This window comes from Odontesthes bonariensis, chromosome 16, assembly GCF_027942865.1.
Source record: "Odontesthes bonariensis isolate fOdoBon6 chromosome 16, fOdoBon6.hap1, whole genome shotgun sequence".
NCBI lineage: Eukaryota > Metazoa > Chordata > Actinopteri > Atheriniformes > Atherinopsidae > Odontesthes > Odontesthes bonariensis.
The window spans coordinates 33,872,643-33,890,318 of record NC_134521.1 but is presented as its reverse complement, the minus strand read 5'-3'; positions in this window follow the sequence as shown (position 1 = coordinate 33,890,318).

The window sequence follows — 17,676 nt, the reverse complement described above, 5'->3', positions numbered from 1 at the left end:
AACAGGCTGCAGGTGAACAGTCTGCTGGTGAACAGGCTGCTGGTGAACAGGCTGCTGGTTAACAGGCTGTTGGTGAACAGGCTGCTGGTGAAAAGGCTGCTGGTGAACAGACTGCTGGTGAAAAGACTACTGCTGAACAGGCTGCAGGTGAACAGGCTGCTGGTGAACAGGCTGCTGGTGAACCGACTGCAGGTGAACCGACTGCAGGTGAACCGACTGCAGTTGAACAGGCTGCAGGTGAACAGGCTGCTGGCAAACAGGCTGCTGGTGAACAGACTGCTGGTGAACAGGCTGCTGGTGAACAGGCTGCTGGTGAACAGGCTGCTGGTGAACAGGCTGCAGTTGAACAGGCTGCTGGTGAACAGGCTGCTGGTGAACAGGCTGCTGGTGAACAGGCTGCTGGTGAACAGGCTGCTGGTGAACAGGCTGCAGGTGAACAGGCTGCTGGTGAACAGACTCTGCTGAACAAGCTGCAGGTGAACATACTGCTGCTGAACAGGCTGCCGGTGAACAGACTGCCGGTGAACAAGCAGCTGGTGAACAGGCTGCAGGTGAACAGTCTGTTGGTGAACAGGCTGCTGGTGAATAGGCTGCTGATGAAAAGGCTGCTGGTGAACAGGCTGCTGGTGAACAAACTGCTGGTGAACAGGCTGCTGGTGAACAGACTGCTGGTGAACAGACTACTGCTGAACAGGCTGCAGGTGAACAGACTGCTGGTGAACAGGCTGCTGGTGAACAGGCTGCTGGTGAACAGGCTGCTGGTGAACAGGCTGCAGGTGAACAGGCTGCTGGTGAACAGGCTGCTGGTGAACAAACTGCAGGTAAACCGACTGCAGGTGAACAGACTGCAGGTGAACAGGCTGCAGGTGAACAGGCTGCTGGTAAACAAGCTGCTGGTGAACAAGCTGCAGGTGAACAGGCTGCTGGTGAACAGGCTGCTGATGAACAGACTGCTGGTGAACAGGCTGCTTGTGAACAGGCTGCAGGTGAACAGGCTGCTGGTGAACAGACTGCTGCTGAACAGGCTGCAGGTGAACAGACTACTGGTGAACAGGCTGCTGGTGAACCGACTGCAGGTGAACCGACTGCAGGTGAACAGACTGCAGGTGAACAGGCTGCAGGTGAACAGGCTAATGGTAAACAAGCTGCTGGTGAAAAGGCTGCTGGTGAAAAGGCTGCAGGTGAACAAGCTGCTGGTGAACAGGCTGCTGGTGAACAGGCAGCAGGTGAACAGACTGCTGGTGAACAGGCTGCAGGTGAACAGGCTGCTGGTAAACAAGCTGCTGGTGGACAAAATGCAGGAGAACAGGCTGCTGGTGAACAGGCTGCTGGTGAACAGACTGCTGGTGAACAGGCTGCTGGTGAACAGGCTGCAGGTGAACAGGCTGCTGGTGAACAGACTGCTGCTGAACAGGCTGCAGGTGAACAGGCTGCTGGTGAACAGGCTGCTGGTGAACCGACTGCAGGTGAACCGACTGCAGGTGAACAGACTTCAGGTGAACAGGCTGCAGGTGAACAGGCTAATGGTAAACAAGCTGCTGGTGAAAAGGCTGCTGGTGAAAAGGCTGCAGGTGAACAAGCTGCTGGTGAACATGCTGCTGGTGAACAGGCAGCAGGTGAACAGACTGCTGCTGAACAGGCTGCAGGTGAACAGGCTGCTGGTGAACAGACATCAGGTGAACAGGCTGCTGGTGAACAGGCTGCTGGTGAACAGGCTGCTGGTGAAAAGGCTGCTGGTGAAAAGGCTGCAGGTGAACAAGCTGCTGGTGAACAGGCTGCAGGTGAACAGGCTGCTGGTGAACAGGCTGCAGGTGAACAGGCTGCTGGTGAACAGGCTGCAGGTGAACAGGCTGCTGGTGAACAGAATGCTGCTGAACAGGCTGCAGGTGAACAGGCTGCTGCTGAACAGGCTGCTGGTGAACAGACTGCTGGTGAACAAGCAGCTGGTGAACAGGCTGCAGGTGAACAGTCTGCTGGTGAACAGGCTGCTGGTGAATAGGCTGCTGATGAAAAGTCTGCTGGTGAACAGGCTGCTGGTGAACAGGCTGCTGGTGAACAGACTGCTGGTGAACAGGCTGCTGGTGAACAGACTGCTGGTGAACAGACTACTGCTGAACAGGCTGCAGGTGAACAGGCTGCTAGTGAACAGGCTGCTGGTGAACAGGCTGCTGGCGAACAGACATCAGGTGAACAGTCTGCTGGTGAACAGGCTGCTGGTGAACAGGCTGCAGGTGAACAGGCTGCTGGTGAACCGACTGCAGGTGAACAGACTGCAGGTGAACAGGCTGCTGGTGAACCGACTGCAGGTGAACCGACTGCAGGTGAACAGACTGCAAGTGAACAGGCTGCTGGTGAACCGACTGCAGGTGAACCGACTGCTGGTGAACAGGCTGTTGGTGAACAGGCTGCAGGTGAACAGGCTGCTGGTGAACAGGCTGCAGGTGAACAGGCTGCTGGTGAACAGGCTGCTGGTGAACCGACTGCAGGTGAACCGACTGCAGGTGAACAGACTGCAGGTGAACAGGCTGCAGGTGAACAGGCTGCAGGTGAACAGGCTGCTGGTAAACAAGCTGCTGGTGAACAAGCTGCAGGTGAACAGGCTGCTGGTGAACAGGCTGCTGGTGAACAGACTGCTGGTGAACAGGCTGCCTGTGAACAGGCTGCAGGTGAACAGGCTGCAGGTGAACAGACTGCTGCTGAACAGGCTGCAGGTGAACAGGCTGCTGGTGAACAGGCTGCTGGTGAACCGACTGCAGGTGAACCGACTGCAGGTGAACAGACTGCAGGTGAACAGGCTGCAGGTGAACAGGCTAATGGTAAACAAGCTGCTGGTGAAAAGGCTGCTGCTGAACAGGCTGCTGGTGAACAGACTGCAGGTGAACAGGCTGCAGGTGAACAGACTGCAGGTGAACAGGCTGCTGGTGAAAAGGCTGCAAGTGAGCAGGCTGCAGGTGAACAGGCTGCTGGTGAACCGACTGCAGGTGAATCGACTGCAGGTGAAAAGACTGCTGGTGAACAGGCTGCTGCTGAACAGGCTGCTGGTGAACAGAATGCTGGTGAACAGGCTACTGCTGAACAGGCTGCAGGTGAACAGGCTGCAGGTGAACAGGCTGCAGGTGAACAGGCTGCTGGTGAACAGACTGCTGGTTAACAGGCTGCTGGTGAACAGGCTGCTGGTGAACAGGCTGCAGGTGAACAGGCTGCTGGTGAACACACTGCTGGTGAACAGACATCAGGTGAACAGACTGCTGCTGAACAGGCTGCTGGTGAACAGGCTGCTGGTGAACAGACTGCTGGTGAAAAGGCTGCTGGTGAAAAGGCTGCAGGTGAACAAGCTGCTGGTGAACAGGCTGCAGGTGAACAGGCTGCTGGTGAACAGACTGCTGCTGAAGAGGCTGCAGGTGAACAGGCTGCTGGTGAACAGGCTGCTGGTGAACAGAAATCAGGTGAACAGGCTGCTGGTGAACAGGCTGCTGCTGAACAGGCTGCAAGTGAACAGGCTGCTGGTGAACAGGCTGCTGGTGAACCGACTGCATGTGAACAAACTGCAGGTGAACAGACTGCAGGTGAACAGGCTGCAGGTGAACAGGCTAATGGTAAACAAGCTGCTGGTGAAAAGGCTGCTGATGAAAAGGCTGCAGGTGAACAAGCTGCTGGTGAACAGGCTGCTGGTGAACAGGCAGCAGGTGAACAGACTGCTGCTGAACAGGCTGCAGTTGAACAGGCTGCTGGTGAACAGACATCAGGTGAACAGGCTGCTGGCGAACAGGCTGCTGGTGAACAGGCTGCTGGTGAAAAGGCTGCTGGTGAAAAGGCTGCAGGTGAACAAGCTGCTGGTGAACAGGCTGCAGGTGAATAGGCTGCTGGTGAACAGGCTGAAGGTGAACAGGCTGCTGGTGAACAGACATCAGGTGAACAGGCTGCAGGTGAACAGGCTGCTGGTGAACAGGCTGCTGGTGAACAGGCTGCAGGTGAACAGGCTGCTGGTGAACAGACTGCTGCTGAACAGGCTGCAGGTGAACAGGCTGCTGCTGAACAGGCTGCTGGTGAACAGACTGCTGGTGAACAAGCAGCTGGTGAACAGGCTGCAGGTGAACAGTCTGCTGGTGAACAGGCTGCTGGTGAATAGGCTGCAGATGAAAAGGCTGCTGGTGAACAGGCTGCTGGTGAACAGGCTGCTGGTGAACAGGCTGCTGGTGAACAGGCTGCTGGTGAACAGACTGCTGGTGAACAGACTACTGCTGAACAGGCTGCAGGTGAACAAGTTGCTAGTAAACAGGCTGCCGGTGAACAGGCTGCTGGCGAACAGACATCAGGTGAACAGTCTGCTGGTGAAATGGCTGCTGGTGAACAGGCTGCAGGTGAACAGGCTGCTGGTGAACCGACTGCAGGTGAACAGACTGCAGGTGAACAGGCTGCTGGTGAACCGACTGCAGGTGAACCGACTGCAGGTGAACAGATTGCAGGTGAACAGGCTGCTGGTGAACCGACTGCAGGTGAACCGACTGCTGGTGAACAGGCTGCTGGTGAACAGGCTGCAGGTGAACAGGCTGCTGGTGAACAGGCTGCAGGTGAACAGACTGCTGGTGAACAGGCTGCAGGTGAACAGGCTGCTGGTGAACAAGCAGCTGGTGAACAGGCTGCAGGTGAACAGTCTGCTGGTGAACAGGCTGCAGGTGAACAGGGTGCTGGTGAACAAGCTGCTGCTGAACAGGCTGCAGGTGAACAGGCTGCTGGTGAGCAGGCTGCTGGTGAACAGACATCAGGTGAACAGGCTGCTGGTGAACAGGCTGCTGGTGAACAGGCTGCTGGTGAAAAGGCTGCAGGTGAACAAGCTGCTGGTGAACAGGCTGCTGGTGAACAGACTGCAGGTGAACAGGCTGCTGGTGAACCGACTGCAGGTGAACCGGCTGCAGGTGAACAGGCTGCAGGTGAAAAGATTGCAGGTGAACAGGCTGCTGCTGAACAGGCTGCAGGTGAACAGGCTGCAGGTGAACAGGCTTCAGGTGAACAGACTGCAGGTGAAATGACTGCAGGTGAACAGACTGCAGGTGAACAGGCTGCTGGTGAACTGACTGCAGGTGAACCGACTGCAGGTGAACAGGCTGCAGGTGAACAGGCTGCAGGTGAACAGGCTGCTGCTGAACTGGCTGCTGGTGAACAGACTGCTGGTGAACAGGCTGCTGGTGAACAGGCTATAGGTGAACAGGCTGCATGTGAACAGGCTGCTGGTGAACAGACTGCTGGTGAACAGGCTGCTGGTAAACAGGCTGCTGGTGAACAGGCTGCTGGTGAACAGACTGCTGCTGAACAGGCTGCAGGTGAACAGGCTGCTGGTGAACAGGCTGCTGGTGAACAGACTGCTGCTGAACAGGCTGCAGGTGAACAGGCTGCTGGTGAACAGGCTGCTGGTGAACAGGCTGCTGTTGAAACAGACATCAGGTGAACAGGCTGCAGGTGAACAGGCTGCTGGTGAACAGACTGCTGGTGAACAGGCTGCAGGTGAACAGGCTGCTGGTGAACAAGCAGCTGGTGAACAGGCTGCAGGTGAACAGTCTGCTGGTGAACAGGCTGCTGGTGAACAGGCCTCTGGTTAACAGGCTGTTGGTGAACAGGCTGCTGGTGAAAAGGCTGCTGGTGAACAGACTGCTGGTGAAAAGACTACTGCTGAACAGGCTGCAGGTGAACAGGCTGCTGGTGAACAGGCTGCTGGTGAACCGACTGCAGGTGAACCGACTGCAGGTGAACCGACTGCAGTTGAACAGGCTGCAGGTGAACAGGCTGCTGGCAAACAGGCTGCTGGTGAACAGACTGCTGGCGAACAGGCTGCTGGTGAACAGGCTGCTGGTGAACAGGCTGCTGGTGAACAGGCTGCAGTTGAACAGGCTGCTGGTGAACAGGCTGCTGGTGAACAGGCTGCTGGTGAACAGGCTGCTGGTGAACAGGCTGCTGGTAAACAGGCTGCTGGTGAACAGGCTGCAGGTGAACAGGCTGCTGGTGAACAGACTCTGCTGAACAAGCTGCAGGTGAACAGGCTGCTGCTGAACAGGCTGCCGGTGAACAGACTGCCGGTGAACAAGCAGCTGGTGAACAGGCTGCAGGTGAACAGTCTGTTGGTGAACAGGCTGCTGGTGAATAGGCTACTGATGAAAAGGCTGCTGGTGAACAGGCTGCTGGTGAACACACTGCTGGTGAACAGGCTGCTGGTGAACAGACTGCTGGTGAACAGACTACTGCTGAACAGGCTGCAGGTGAACAGACTGCTGGTGAACAGGCTGCTGGTGAACAGGCTGCTGGTGAACAGGCTGCTGGTGAACAGGCTGCAGGTGAACAGGCTGCTGGTGAACAGGCTGCTGGTGAACAGGCTGCAGGTGAACAGGCTGCTGGTAAACAAGCTGCTGGTGAACAAGCTGCAGGTGAACAGGCTGCTGGTGAACAGGCTGCTGGTGAACAGACTGCTGGTGAACAGGCTGCTTGTGAACAGGCTGCAGGTGAACAGGCTGCTGGTGAACAGACTGCTGCTGAACAGGCTGCAGGTGAACAGGCTACTGGTGAACAGGCTGCTGGTGAACCGACTGCAGGTGAACCGACTGCAGGTGAACAGACTGCAGGTGAACAGGCTGCAGGTGAACAGGCTAATGGTAAACAAGCTGCTGGTGAAAAGGCTGCTGGTGAAAAGGCTGCAGGTGAACAAGCTGCTGGTGAACAGGCTGCTGGTGAACAGGCAGCAGGTGAACAGACTGCTGGTGAACAGGCTGCAGGTGAACAGGCTGCTGGTAAACAAGCTGCTGGTGAACAAGCTGCAGGAGAACAGGCTGCTGGTGAACAGGCTGCTGGTGAACAGACTGCTGGTGAACAGGCTGCTGGTGAACAGGCTGCAGGTGAACAGGCTGCTGGTGAACAGACTGCTGCTGAACAGGCTGCAGGTGAACAGGCTGCTGGTGAACAGGCTGCTGGTGAACCGACTGCAGGTGAACCGACTGCAGGTGAACAGACTGCAGGTGAACAGGCTGCAGGTGAACAGGCTAATGGTAAACAAGCTGCTGGTGAAAAGGCTGCTGGTGAAAAGGCTGCAGGTGAACAAGCTGCTGGTGAACATGCTGCTGGTGAACAGGCAGCAGGTGAACAGACTGCTGCTGAACAGGCTGCAGGTGAACAGGCTGCTGGTGAACAGACATCAGGTGAACAGGCTGCTGGTGAACAGGCTGCTGGTGAACAGGCTGCTGGTGAAAAGGCTGCTGGTGAAAAGGCTGCAGGTGAACAAGCTGCTGGTGAACAGGCTGCAGGTGAACAGGCTGCTGGTGAACAGGCTGCAGGTGAACAGGCTGCTGGTGAACAGACATCAGGTGAACAGGCTGCAGGTGAACAGGCTGCTGGTGAACAGGCTGCTGGTGAACAGGCTGCTGGTGAACAGGCTGCAGGTGAACAGGCTGCTGGTGAACAGAATGCTGCTGAACAGGCTGCAGGTGAACAGGCTGCTGCTGAACAGGCTGCTGGTGAACAGACTGCTGGTGAACAAGCAGCTGGTGAACAGGCTGCAGGTGAACAGTCTGCTGGTGAACAGGCTGCTGGTGAATAGGCTGCTGATGAAAAGTCTGCTGGTGAACAGGCTGCTGGTGAACAGGCTGCTGGTGAACAGACTGCTGGTGAACAGGCTGCTGGTGAACAGACTGCTGGTGAACAGACATATGCTGAACAGGCTGCAGGTGAACAGGCTGCTAGTGAACAAGCTGCTGGTGAACAGGCTGCTGGCGAACAGACATCAGGTGAACAGTCTGCTGGTGAACAGGCTGCTGGTGAACAGGCTGCAGGTGAACAGGCTGCTGGTGAACCGACTGCAGGTGAACAGACTGCAGGTGAACAGGCTGCTGGTGAACCGACTGCAGGTGAACCGACTGCAGGTGAACAGACTGCAAGTGAACAGGCTGCTGGTGAACCGACTGCAGGTGAACCGACTGCTGGTGAACAGGCTGCTGGTGAACAGGCTGCAGGTGAACAGGCTGCTGGTGAACAGGCTGCTGGTGAACCGACTGCAGGTGAACCGACTGCAGGTGAACAGACTGCAGGTGAACAGGCTGCAGGTGAACAGGCTGCTGGTAAACAAGCTGCTGGTGAACAAGCTGCAGGTGAACAGGCTGCTGGTGAACAGGCTGCTGGTGAACAGACTGCTGGTGAACAGGCTGCCTGTGAACAGGCTGCAGGTGAACAGGCTGCAGGTGAACAGACTGCTGCTGAACAGGCTGCAGGTGAACAGGCTGCTGGTGAACAGGCTGCTGGTGAACCGACTGCAGGTGAACCGACTGCAGGTGAACAGACTGCAGGTGAACAGGCTGCAGGTGAACAGGCTAATGGTAAACAAGCTGCTGGTGAAAAGGCTGCTGCTGAACAGGCTGCTGGTGAACAGACTGCAGGTGAACAGGCTGCAGGTGAACAGACTGCAGGTGAACAGGCTGCTGGTGAAAAGGCTGCAAGTGAGCAGGCTGCAGGTGAACAGGCTGCTGGTGAACCTACTGCAGGTGAATCGACTGCAGGTGAAAAGACTGCTGGTGAACAGGCTGCTGCTGAACAGGCTGCTGGTGAACAGAATGCTGGTGAACAGGCTACTGCTGAACAGGCTGCAGGTGAACAGGCTGCAGGTGAACAGGCTGCTGGTGAACAGACTGCTGGTGAACAGGCTGCTGGTGAACAGGCTGCTGGTGAACAGGCTGCAGGTGAACAGGCTGCTGGTGAACACACTGCTGGTGAACAGACATCAGGTGAACAGACTGCTGCTGAACAGGCTGCTGGTGAACAGGCTGCTGGTGAACAGACTGCTGGTGAAAAGGCTGCTGGTGAAAAGGCTGCAGGTGAACAAGCTGCTGGTGAACAGGCTGCAGGTGAACAGGCTGCTGGTGAACAGACTGCTGCTGAAGAGGCTGCAGGTGAACAGGCTGCTGGTGAACAGGCTGCTGGTGAACAGAAATCAGGTGAACAGGCTGCTGGTGAACAGGCTGCTGCTGAACAGGCTGCAGGTGAACAGGCTGCTGGTGAACAGGCTGCTGGTGAACCGACTGCATGTGAACAAACTGCAGGTGAACAGACTGCAGGTGAACAGGCTGCAGGTGAACAGGCTAATGGTAAACAAGCTGCTGGTGAAAAGGCTGCTGATGAAAAGGCTGCAGGTGAACAAGCTGCTGGTGAACAGGCTGCTGGTGAACAGGCAGCAGGTGAACAGACTGCTGCTGAACAGGCTGCAGTTGAACAGGCTGCTGGTGAACAGACATCAGGTGAACAGGCTGCTGGTGAACAGGCTGCTGGTGAACAGGCTGCTGGTGAAAAGGCTGCAGGTGAACAAGCTGCTGGTGAACAGGCTGCAGGTGAATAGGCTGCTGGTGAACAGGCTGCAGGTGAACAGGCTGCTGGTGAACAGACATCAGGTGAACAGGCTGCAGGTGAACAGGCTGCTGGTGAAAAGGCTGCTGGTGAAAAGGCTGCAGGTGAACAAGCTGCTGGTGAACAGGCTGCAGGTGAACAGGCTGCTGGTGAACAGGCTGCAGGTGAACAGGCTGCTGGTGAACAGACATCAGGTGAACAGGCTGCAGGTGAACAGGCTGCTGGTGAACAGGCTGCTGGTGAACAGGCTGCTGGTGAACAGGCTGCAGGTGAACAGGCTGCTGGTGAACAGAATGCTGCTGAACAGGCTGCAGGTGAACAGGCTGCTGCTGAACAGGCTGCTGGTGAACAGACTGCTGGTGAACAAGCAGCTGGTGAACAGGCTGCAGGTGAACAGTCTGCTGGTGAACAGGCTGCTGGTGAATAGGCTGCTGATGAAAAGTCTGCTGGTGAACAGGCTGCTGGTGAACAGGCTGCTGGTGAACAGACTGCTGGTGAACAGGCTGCTGGTGAACAGACTGCTGGTGAACAGACTACTGCTGAACAGGCTGCAGGTGAACAGGCTGCTAGTGAACAAGCTGCTGGTGAACAGGCTGCTGGCGAACAGACATCAGGTGAACAGTCTGCTGGTGAACAGGCTGCTGGTGAACAGGCTGCAGGTGAACAGGCTGCTGGTGAACCGACTGCAGGTGAACAGACTGCAGGTGAACAGGCTGCTGGTGAACCGACTGCAGGTGAACCGACTGCAGGTGAACAGACTGCAAGTGAACAGGCTGCTGGTGAACCGACTGCAGGTGAACCGACTGCAGGTGAACAGACTGCAGGTGAACAGGCTGCAGGTGAACAGGCTGCTGGTAAACAAGCTGCAGGTGAACAGGCTGCTGGTGAACAGGCTGCTGGTGAACAGACTGCTGGTGAACAGGCTGCCTGTGAACAGGCTGCAGGTGAACAGGCTGCAGGTGAACAGACTGCTGCTGAACAGGCTGCAGGTGAACAGGCTGCTGGTGAACAGGCTGCTGGTGAACCGACTGCAGGTGAACCGACTGCAGGTGAACAGACTGCAGGTGAACAGGCTGCAGGTGAACAGGCTAATGGTAAACAAGCTGCTGGTGAAAAGGCTGCTGCTGAACAGGCTGCTGGTGAACAGACTGCAGGTGAACAGGCTGCAGGTGAACAGACTGCAGGTGAACAGGCTGCTGGTGAAAAGGCTGCAAGTGAGCAGGCTGCAGGTGAACAGGCTGCTGGTGAACCGACTGCAGGTGAATCGACTGCAGGTGAAAAGACTGCTGGTGAACAGGCTGCTGCTGAACAGGCTGCTGGTGAACAGAATGCTGGTGAACAGGCTACTGCTGAACAGGCTGCAGGTGAACAGGCTGCAGGTGAACAGGCTGCAGGTGAACAGGCTGCTGGTGAACAGACTGCTGGTGAACAGGCTGCTGGTGAACAGGCTGCTGGTGAACAGGCTGCAGGTGAACAGGCTGCTGGTGAACACACTGCTGGTGAACAGACATCAGGTGAACAGACTGCTGCTGAACAGGCTGCTGGTGAACAGGCTGCTGGTGAACAGACTGCTGGTGAAAAGGCTGCTGGTGAAAAGGCTGCAGGTGAACAAGCTGCTGGTGAACAGGCTGCAGGTGAACAGGCTGCTGGTGAACAGACTGCTGCTGAAGAGGCTGCAGGTGAACAGGCTGCTGGTGAACAGGCCGCTGGTGAACAGAAATCAGGTGAACAGGCTGCAGGTGAACAGGCTGCTGCTGAACAGGCTGCAGGTGAACAGGCTGCTGGTGAACAGGCTGCTGGTGAACCGACTGCATGTGAACAAACTGCAGGTGAACAGACTGCAGGTGAACAGGCTGCAGGTGAACAGGCTAATGGTAAACAAGCTGCTGGTGAAAAGGCTGCTGATGAAAAGGCTGCAGGTGAACAAGCTGCTGGTGAACAGGCTGCTGGTGAACAGGCAGCAGGTGAACAGACTGCTGCTGAACAGGCTGCAGTTGAACAGGCTGCTGGTGAACAGACATCAGGTGAACAGGATGCTGGTGAACAGGCTGCTGGTGAACAGGCTGCTGGTGAAAAGGCTGCTGGTGAAAAGGCTGCAGGTGAACAAGCTGCTGGTGAACAGGCTGCAGGTGAATAGGCTGCTGGTGAACAGGCTGCAGGTGAACAGGCTGCTGGTGAACAGACATCAGGTGAACAGGCTGCAGGTGAACAGGCTGCTGGTGAACAGGCTGCTGGTGAACAGGCTGCAGGTGAACAGGCTGCTGGTGAACAGACTGCTGCTGAACAGGCTGCAGGTGAACAGGCTGCTGCTGAACAGGCTGCTGGTGAACAGACTGCTGGTGAACAAGCAGCTGTTGAACAGGCTGCAGGTGAACAGTCTGCTGGTGAACAGGCTGCTGGTGAATAGGCTGCAGATGAAAAGGCTGCTGGTGAACAGGCTGCTGGTGAACAGGCTGCTGGTGAACAGGCTGCTGGTGAACAGGCTGCTGGTGAACAGACTGCTGGTGAACAGACTACTGCTGAACAGGCTGCAGGTGAACAAGTTGCTAGTGAACAGGCTGCCGGTGAACAGGCTGCTGGCGAACAAACATCAGGTGAACAGTCTGCTGGTGAAATGGCTGCTGGTGAACAGGCTGCAGGTGAACAGGCTGCTGGTGAACCGACTGCAGGTGAACAGACTGCAGGTGAACAGGCTGCAGGTGAACCGACTGCAGGTGAACCGACTGCAGGTGAACAGATTGCAGGTGAACAGGCTGCTGGTGAACCGACTGCAGGTGAACCGACTGCTGGTGAACAGGCTGCTGGTGAACAGGCTGCAGGTGAACAGGCTGCTGGTGAACAGGCTGCAGGTGAACAGACTGCTGGTGAACAGGCTGCATGTGAACAGGCTGCTGGTGAACAAGCAGCTGGTGAACAGGCTGCAGGTGAACAGTCTGCTGGTGAACAGGCTGCTGGTGAACAGGCTGCTGGTTAACAGGCTGTTGGTGAACAGGCTGCTGGTGAAAAGGCTCCTGGTGAACAGACTGCTGGTGAACCGACTGCAGGTGAACCGACTGCAGGTGAACCGACTGCAGGTGAACAGGCTGCAGGTGAACAGGCTGCTGGCAAACAGGCTGCTGGTGAACAGACTGCTGGTGAACAGGCTGCTGGTGAACAGGCTGCTTGTGAACCGACTGCAGGTGAACCGACTGCAGGTGAACAGATTGCAGGTGAACAGGCTGCTGGTGAACCGACTGCAGGTGAACCGACTGCTGGTGAACAGGCTGCTGGTGAACAGGCTGCAGGTGAACAGGCTGCTGGTGAACAGGCTGCAGGTGAACAGGCTGCTGGTGAACAGGCTGCTGGTGAACCGACGGCAGGTGAACCGACTGCAGGTGAACAGACTGCAGGTGAACAGGCTGCAGGTGAACAGGCTGCTGGTAAACAAGCTGCTGGTGAACAAGCTGCAGGTGAACAGGCTGCTGGTGAACAGGCTGCTGGTGAACAGACTGCTGGTGAACAGGCTGCTGGTGAACAGGCTGCAGGTGAACAGGCTGCTGGTGAACAGGCTGCTGGTGAACCGACTGCAGGTGAACCGACTGCAGGTGAACAGACTGCAGGTGAACAGGCTGCAGGTGAACAGGCTGCTGGTGAACAGGCTGCTGGTGAACAGACATCAGGTGAACAGGCTGCTGGTGAACAGGCTGCAGGTGAACAGACTGCTGGTGAACAGGCTTCTGGTGAATAGGCTGCTGCTGAACAGGCTGCTGGTGAACAGGCTGCTGGTGAACAGGCTGCAGGTGAACAGGCTGCTGCTGAACAGGCTGCTGCTGAACAGGCTGCAGGTGAACAGTCTGCTGGTGAACAGGCTGCTGGTGAACACACTGCTGGTGAACAGGCTGCTGCTGAACAGGCTGCTCGTGAACAGACTGCAGGTGAACAGGCTGCAGGTGAACAGACTGCAGGTGAACAGGCTGCTGGTGAAAAGGCTGCAAGTGAGCAGGCTGCAGGTGAACAGGCTGCTGGTGAACCGACTGCAGGTGAACAGACTGCAGGTGAACAGGCTGCTGGTGAACCGACTGCAGGTGAACCGACTGCAGGTGAACCGACTGCTGGTGAACAGGCTGCTGGTGAACAGGCTGCAGGTGAACAGGCTGCTGGTGAACAGGCTGCAGGTGAACAGGCTGCTGGTGAACAGGCTGCTGGTGAACCGACTGCAGGTGAACCGACTGCAGGTGAACAGACTGCAGGTGAACAGGCTGCAGGTGAACAGGCTGCTGGTAAACAAGCTGCTGGTGAACAAGCTGCAGGTGAACAGGCTGCTGGTGAACAGGCTGCTGGTGAACAGACTGCTGGTGAACAGGCTGCCTGTGAACAGGCTGCAGGTGAACAGGCTGCAGGTGAACAGACTGCTGCTGAACAGGCTGCAGGTGAACAGGCTGCTGGTGAACAGGCTGCTGGTGAACCGACTGCAGATGAACCGACTGCAGGTGAATAGACTGCAGGTGAACAGGCTGCAGGTGAACAGGCTAATGGTAAACAAGCTGCTGGTGAAAAGGCTGCTGCTGAACAGGCTGCTGGTGAACAGACTGCAGGTGAACAGGCTGCAGGTGAACAGACTGCAGGTGAACAGGCTGCTGGTGAAAAGGCTGCAAGTGAGCAGGCTGCATGTGAACAGGCTGCTGGTGAACCGACTGCAGGTGAATCGACTGCAGGTGAAAAGACTGCTGGTGAACAGGCTGCTGCTGAACAGGCTGCTGGTGAACAGAATGCTGGTGAACAGGCTACTGCTGAACAGGCTGCAGGTGAACAGGCTGCAGGTGAACAGGCTGCAGGTGAACAGGCTGCTGGTGAACAGACTGCTGGTGAACAGGCTGCTGGTGAACAGGCTGCTTGTGAACAGGCTGCAGGTGAACAGGCTGCTGGTGAACACACTGCTGGTAAACAGACATCAGGTGAACAGACTGCTGCTGAACAGGCTGCTGGTGAACCGACTGCAGGTGAACCGACTGCAGGTGAAAAGACTGCTGGTGAACAGGCTGCTGCTGAACAGGCTGCTGGTGAACAGAATGCTGGTGAACAGGCTAATGCTGAACAGGCTGCAGGTGAACAGGCTGCAGGTGAACAGGCTGCAAGTGAACAGGCTGCTGGTGAACAGACTTCTGGTGAATAGGCTGCTGCTGAACAGGCTGCAGTTGAACAGGCTGCTGGTGAACAGACATCAGGTGAACAGGCTGCTGGTGAACAGGCTGCTGGTGAACAGGCTGCTGGTGAAAAGGCTGCTGGTGAAAAGGCTGCAGGTGAACAAGCTGCTGGTGAACAGGCTGCAGGTGAATAGGCTGCTGGTGAACAGGCTGCAGGTGAACAGGCTGCTGGTGAACAGACATCAGGTGAACAGGCTGCAGGTGAACAGGCTGCTGGTGAACAGGCTGCTGGTGAACAGGCTGCAGGTGAACAGGCTGCTGGTGAACAGACTGCTGCTGAACAGGCTGCAGGTGAACAGGCTGCTGCTGAACAGGCTGCTGGTGAACAGACTGCTGGTGAACAAGCAGCTGGTGAACAGGCTGCAGGTGAACAGTCTGCTGGTGAACAGGCTGCTGGTGAATAGGCTGCAGATGAAAAGGCTGCTGGTGAACAGGTTGCTGGTGAACAGGCTGCTGGTGAACAGGCTGCTGGTGAACAGGCTGCTGGTGAACAGACTGCTGGTGAACAGACTACTGCTGAACAGGCTGCAGGTGAACAAGTTGCTAGTGAACAGGCTGCCGGTGAACAGGCTGCTGGCGAACAGACATCAGGTGAACAGTCTGCTGGTGAAATGGCTGCTGGTGAACAGGCTGCAGGTGAACAGGCTGCTGGTGAACCGACTGCAGGTGAACAGACTGCTGGTGAACAGGCTGCTGCTGAACAGGCTGCTGGTGAACAGAATGCTGGTGAACAGGCTAATGCTGAACAGGCTGCAGGTGAACAGGCTGCAGGTGAACAGGCTGCAAGTGAACAGGCTGCTGGTGAACAGACTTCTGGTGAATAGGCTGCTGCTGAACAGGCTGCAGTTGAACAGGCTGCTGGTGAACAGACATCAGGTGAACAGGCTGCTGGTGAACAGGCTGCTGGTGAACAGGCTGCTGGTGAAAAGGCTGCTGGTGAACAGGCTGCTTGTGAACCGACTGCAGGTGAACAGGCTGCTGGTGAACCGACTGCAGGTGAACAGGCTGCTGGTGAACCGACTGCAGGTGAACAGACTGCAGGTGAACAGGCTGCTGGCGAACAGACATCAGGTGAACAGTCTGCTGGTGAAATGGCTGCTGGTGAACAGGCTGCAGGTGAACAGGCTGCTGGTGAACCGACTGCAGGTGAACAGACTGCAGGTGAACAGGCTGCTGGTGAACCGACTGCAGGTGAACCGACTGCAGGTGAACAGATTGCAGGTGAACAGGCTGCTGGTGAACCGACTGCAGGTGAACCGACTGCTGGTGAACAGGCTGCTGGTGAACAGGCTGCAGGTGAACAGGCTGCTGGTGAACAGGCTGCAGGTGAACAGACTGCTGGTGAACAGGCTGCAGGTGAACAGGCTGCTGGTGAACAAGCAGCTGGTGAACAGGCTGCAGGTGAACAGTCTGCTGGTGAACAGGCTGCTGGTGAACAGGCTGCTGGTTAACAGGCTGTTGGTGAACAGGCTGCTGGTGAAAAGGCTCCTGGTGAACAGACTGCTGGTGAAAAGACTACTGCTGAACAGGCTGCAGGTGAACAGGCTGCTGGTGAACAGGCTGCTGGTGAACCGACTGCAGGTGAACCGACTGCAGGTGAACCGACTGCAGGTGAACAGGCTGCAGGTGAACAGAATGCTGGCAAACAGGCTGCTGGTGAACAGACAGCTGGTGAACAGGCTGCTGGTGAACAGGCTGCTGGTGAACCGACTGCAGGTGAACAGACTGCAGGTGAACAGGCTGCTGGTGAACCGACTGCAGGTGAACCGACTGCAGGTGAACAGATTGCAGGTGAACAGGATGCTGGTGAACCGACTGCAGGTGAACCGACTGCTGGTGAACAGCCTGCTGGTGAACAGGCTGCAGGTGAACAGGCTGCTGGTGAACAGACTGCTGGTGAACAGGCTGCTGGTGAACAGGCTGCAGGTGAACAGGCTGCTGGTGAACAGGCTGCTGGTGAACCGACTGCAGGTGAACCGACTGCAGGTGAACAGACTGCAGGTGAACAGGCTGCAGGTGAACAGGCTGCTGGTGAACAGGCTGCTGGTGAACAGACATCAGGTGAACAGGCTGCTGGTGAACAGGCTGCAGGTGAACAGACTGCTGGTGAACAGGCTTCTGGTGAATAGGCTGCTGCTGAACTGGCTGCTGGTGAACAGGCTGCTGGTGAACAGGCTGCAGGTGAACAGGCTGCTGCTGAACAGGCTGCTGCTGAACAGGCTGCAGGTGAACAGTCTGCTGGTGAACAGGCTGCTGGTGAACACACTGCTGGTGAACAGGCTGCTGCTGAACAGGCTGCTCGTGAACAGACTGCAGGTGAACAGGCTGCTGGTGAAAAGGCTGCAAGTGAGCAGGCTGCAGGTGAACAGGCTGCTGGTGAACCGACTGCAGGTGAACCGACTGCAGGTGAAAAGACTGCTGGTGAACAGGCTGCTGCTGAACAGGCTGCTGGTGAACAGAATGCTGGTGAACAGGCTAATGCTGAACAGGCTGCAGGTGAACAGGCTGCAGGTGAACAGGCTGCAAGTGAACAGGCTGCTGGTGAACAGACTTCTGGTGAACAGGCTGCTGGTGAACAGGCTGCTGGTGAACAGGCTGCTGGTGAACAGGCTGCTGGTGAACAGGCTGCAGGTGAACAGGCTGCTGGTGAACACACTGCTGGTGAACAGACATCAGGTGAAAAGACTGCTGCTGAACAGGCTGCTGGTGAACAGGCTGCTGGTGAACAGACTGCTGGTGAAAAGGCTGCTGGTGAAAAGGCTGCAGGTGAACAAGCTGCTGGTGAACAGGCTGCAGGTGAACAGGCTGCTGGTGAACAGACTGCTGCTGAAGAGGCTGCAGGTGAACAGGCTCCTGGTGAACAGGCTGCTGGTGAACAGAAATCAGGTGAACAGGCTGCTGGTGAACAGGCTGCTGGTGAACAGGCTGCTGGTGAACAGGCTGCTGGTGAACAGACTGCTGGGGAACAGGCTGCTGGTGAACAGACTGCTGGTGAAAAGGCTGCTGGTGAAAAGGCTGCAGGCGAACAAGCTGCTGTTGAACAGGCTGCTGGTGAAAAGGCTGCAGGTGAACAGGCTGCTGGTGAACAGACTGCTGCTGAACAGGCTGCAGGTGAACAGGC